Below are 4,909 nucleotides of genomic sequence, written 5' to 3' on the forward strand. Positions count from 1 at the left end.
AGAGCGGGTGGTGGTGGTGGTGAGGGGCCGGAGGGAGGGCTGCTTTTTTTTCAAACGACATTTCAGACTCTCACCCAGTCCTTTCCGTGGCCCCAAGCCGCGACTTACTCGAGTGGAAGGAAGCAAGGCCTCGCCAAAGATGGTTGAAAAAGACCGTGAGCCTCTCTCTACCCAGGATCTTGAAGCCAAGGTGGTGTTCTGTTCTCCTCGTAATGGTGGCAAATAAGTAAGAAGAGAGCACGCTATCTTCGGATAAATTGAGTCTGAAATCCTCCCTGGAGGTGAAGGAAGGGGCTCTCCTCTGGTTAGTTAGTGGTTTGGAGCCCTTTTCGCCTTAAACTGAGCCACAAAAGAATGGAAGACACCCCCTGGGGTGGGGAGAAAGCCCTGGTGTAAAAGACACACGTTTTGCTTTCAGAGAAAAAGCCACTGGGGCCAGATTGAAACATGGCATGTTCAGTTCATGTAGGGTTTTTTTTTTTTTTTTAAATGGGGGAATGATATTGAGTAAACAAGATGTAATAGCTGGATCTTTAAATTCTCGAAGGGAGATGGTGTTCAAATGTAACAAGCACATACAGCAGGTGCTCATAGCTTACAGAACACAAAACGATACATACATAAACCCACCAAAGGCCACGAGGGGTATACTCGGAGCCCATCCGAGAGCGAGACAATGTATTTCCATTCCAGATGAAGTGTGCTGTTTCCAGCCCCGTGCCCTGGTTCCTACATTGTTCACAGACGTGTACTCCATTGAAAGGATTTTAAAATGAGAGACAAACCCCCATGTCAAAGTAATTGTGCTGAACGCTGGAAATAGGACAAAATGGAAGGAGCTGAAAAAATGTCACCATTACCTTCCCAAAAGGCTCACTCCTGTTTGATCCGACTCTGAAGACACTAATAGACTGGAGTAGCCGCGAAAACTCCCAGCATATGTTTTATTTTAAATTATATTGATTGGCTAATGTCTGCAAAGTGTGCACAAAAGTTTCATTCTAAATGTCAGTATTCCCCTCTTGCATTAACTCTCATGGAGGAAGCCATTGTTCTCTAACACTGAAGTAAATTTCAAGTAGCGTTTTTGCTCTTTAGGACTTCTCATGCAAACAACCCAAATTATTGTCTCACAGAAGAGTTGTCTTTAATTTCAAACAGCAAATTGGAGTTGCACAGAAGTTGGAATACACAGCTACATATTTACACACGTTTAGAAAGACCTATGTACAATCTGCAAATTTTGCCAGCACATTTATCATTGTTCCAAGATGATGAAATTGAAACTCTCATCTTCTTTTAGCTGGAAAACAATGCCACTACTCTGTGTGTTGAGTTTCAACTTTACCTGGGCTTGATTTCATTTGAAAAGAAGGCTTTTTTTCTTCTCCCAAAGGTGGGCCCTTATTAATATGCATGTAAAAAACATTATGTGCACTAAAGAGCATACAAGGACCTGCTCATTTGAAATCTTGATGGGCTGGGGATATTACAATGTATGGAATTTCATAATTTACGTGCCATAGTAAATCCTAGCTTTCATGGATTTGGAATCTTTGTTTACTTAAAATTCTGTTGCCCCTCCCCCATTCTCTTAGAGGGGAAAGCACAGCAAAGCAGCATTTGAATGGTGACAAGAGTTGTACTCCCAAAATCAAAGACTGAATTGCTTATCATTAGGAGTCTTCTACAGTCTTCTACAACTGCCTCGTGGCTTCAAAATGTCAAATACTGTAGAAGCAGAGCTCTGTATAACCCAATGTTTTGATCAACCGTAGTCTGGAGGAAATTTGATTTAAAAAGCACAATTCTTCATTCGCACAAACAGCAACTGATAACATTGCCTCTGCTTTTCAATTCCACAAACAACCAAAAAGTAAAAGATAATCATTTCTAGCAGATTATCTCAGTTCTATCTTTACAAGGATTTCAGAGATGTTCCTTTGCCAGGTTGACTCAACAGTTAAAAGCAAAGCATCCATCTTAGTCCATTCTGCAAAAATCATCGAATTTCTCAGCTGAAGAAGCTTTTATTCCAAGTTTTAAAAAAAGACACTACCCCTCTGCCATAAAAAATATTTTTAAAAAAATTAAGGTTCATTGTATTGTTCTACATATGCAAAGCTATCTTGTGTACCAGTATACTTTGAACAACAATAAAACAGTAATTTGACTACAAAAATGAAATATAACTATTATCTGAATGTAGCAGATAGGGAAGGGCAGAACAAAGAAACCATATGATTCACATGCCAAATAGAAACTAAAGGAATTCCAAACCCTTTGGGATTTTGTTGTTGCTGTTTTTATTGCTAACTATCAATGTCTTGGTTATTCCTCCAATCAGTGTATTGCAAAATCCCAGATTCTTTTTTTTTTTTTTTAAGTCTTTTGTGGTTGGAAGCCGGCTTTGTAGAAGCATTCTTTCCCTCCAAATTCCACTATGAAATTGGGAAATTCCTTTGTCAGGCAGAGCACACAAAAGGTGTGTTCCTGAAGGGGAGTGGGGGGGGGGGCGAGTGGAGAAAGAAAAGGCTTTTCTTTATCTCACCATCAAAGGCCTTGCAAAGTACTCCTGAACTGAGCAGCCCCAAGACTTGAGCTGCACATTTTTTAGCTAAAAATCAAGCTAGGCCTAGGTATTTATAGAGAGGTTAACATGTAAAATTTGTTAGCATATTTCTAAAGGAATTATTACAATGTTTGACCGTAGAATAATAATTTCAAGATTTGCAGCAGAGTGGCTTTTTAAACATCAACCTATTGAAAGAATTAGGATTTTTTTCTAAATTTCCAAAAACATACCCTGGAAGAAATCATAACCAGGTTTAATTTATTACCGGCCTGCCAGAAACAGACTGAGGAAAGAATTTGCCTTATCCTTTGTTAGTGATTTCATAAATAGACTTTCTATAGCAAAACTGCCTCTCCTTTTCTGAGCCTCAATTTGGAAACCCCACAAAGGACTTTTTCTGGGAGACCTGCAGGGGTGGGGGTTGGGCTCAGAGTTGGGCATTATTTAGGAGGCCCCTGGATATTTGAATGACCTCCTAAGTCCTGGCTACTGGCTGGATCCATTCATTCTTACCTCCTGCTGTCTCTTTAGGCCTAAATGCTGGAAAGCTGGCCTTGTCCAAGGAAAGAGAGGGTAGAGACAAAGGAAAGTGGATAGTTTCCATAAGCAAAACCTTCAGGAATTAAAGGAAAGCCAGAAGTACCAGGTTTGGGATAGCAGTTAAGAGTCATCTTCAGAAACTATGGCCCAAAGAAAAAGTCTGTTGAGAACCTTGTAAGACTTACTAACCCTTGTAAAATTTCACATCACAGCTGGGCTTCCCTAAAAGGAATGGGTTTGGATTTGTTTCCCAGCCTCTAAATCCAAGAGGAGGGACAGAGAAAGAAGCAGTTAGGAAGGTGTCTGAGAAACGGAAGAGCCATCAGGCTTAATCCTTTGAGGACCAACCAGAAAAAGAAGAGGACCCACAGCACTTGGGGATTGAGTTCCTCTTGAGAAGGAATCTCAAGGATCTTACGGGATACAGAGACCACCTGCACACCATGCATGTGTCTTAGCATCCCAACAGCTCCATCCATACACAATGCTTTGCACATCCCATTGTTGACAGGAGCTAACCAAACCCACAGGAACCTGAAAGTAAATGTCCTAAATTAAACTTAAGATCTTTGCCATGATATCAGATACTGAAGTTTTCTGTCCTGGGTCTCTCTTCAAGGAATTCACCTCCAACTCTAAGCTGCTGGAAAAGATAGTTTCTGACCACTCACAGCTGAGTCTCTCACTGCAAAGGGCTTTGGCCACTTTCTTATGACAGCTCTTGGGATCTGCCCCACCCAGCAGTGCACCCCTTCCCAAAGAGCAGCCAACCTCTGTGTTAGCACAAATGAGGCACCATGATAAAGGAGATGAGCAGCAAACTTCAGATCAGCAAGCTTTTCTTTATTCAGGATTGAGTGAGGAAATCAATGGGTTGAATGCCTGGCATGGCTCATTTTGGGGACAGAAAACGGCGGTAGCCTTAAGCAAGATCTGGGTCATATAGGCCTGCCTCCCTCAGGGTGGGAAAGAACAGGGTTCATTCCTGGGGTTCACTGTATTGGGGTCCCGCAGATCCATTAGGATGGGCCAAGAATGTGAATAGGGAATTACCTGGGGCTTATAGTATTGGGGTCAGATGACCCATTAGGGTGTGTGTGTGGTGGGGGGGGTCCAGGTGCCAGTCAGTTCCTTTGGTGTTCCTTAACTCTAGTTGAGGTCTGGACCTTTAAATGACAAAAACTTCAATTTTACCCCCATAAAGCAGGTGGGGGAACAGCTATGGATGCGGGGGAAAGTCCTTGGGCTTATTTTCCACATCCTTCACTCTGGCTGAAAAAGAGATAGAAAGCCTTGCCCCTCTTCCCTGAGTTTGGGCCAACCCTAAGGAGCCACCCACTCTCCACAGCTCCTCATCCACTGGCTCTGGCCTTAGTCACCATAGCATTGTGTCAACTTCTTTCTAAACCTGCCTGCTCACTCCCTCACAGGTTTATCTCCAGAGATTTCTCAGTCTACTTGTGGGTAATTCAGCCTGACGCACTCACCTAACCAGATCCCCCATCTCAGCTACTGCTTTCTCTGAAAATGTTATTTATTTCCTCTCATCTACCCCCATCAGCATGTGCTGGGCAGACTCTACTTCCCTTGCATTGATCCCAATCCCTCCTCTCCACAGCTGTCACCCAATCTGAAACTCAGTCCCGTCACCTCAGTTTAGAATTTGTCCCTGTGGGGCTAGGGTTGTGGCTCAGTGGTAGAGGGCTTGCCTAGCATGTGTGAGGCACTGGGTTCGATTCTCAGCACCACATATAAATAAATGAATAAAATAAAGGCCCATCAATGTCTAATAAA

General features: G+C 42.7%; 1 protein-coding gene across 2 annotated transcripts in view; it reads right to left on the minus strand.

The window, feature by feature from the left end:
* Znf532 (zinc finger protein 532) overlaps positions 1 to 451 on the minus strand; it is a 106,599-nt gene extending 106,148 nt beyond the window's left edge. Inside the window, exon 1 of one of the 2 annotated variants that reach the window (XM_048806142.1) lies at positions 109 to 451. The gene's annotated coding sequence lies outside the window, so the exon portion shown is untranslated. The remainder of the gene's footprint in view (positions 1 to 108) is intronic. The other variant, XM_048806140.1, reaches the window with a different exon arrangement.
* Between the last annotated feature and the right edge of the window lie 4,458 nt (positions 452 to 4,909).

The sequence above is a fragment of the Marmota marmota genome, unplaced genomic scaffold (genome assembly GCF_001458135.2).
Source record: "Marmota marmota marmota unplaced genomic scaffold, marMar, whole genome shotgun sequence".
Taxonomy (NCBI): Eukaryota; Metazoa; Chordata; class Mammalia; order Rodentia; family Sciuridae; genus Marmota; species Marmota marmota.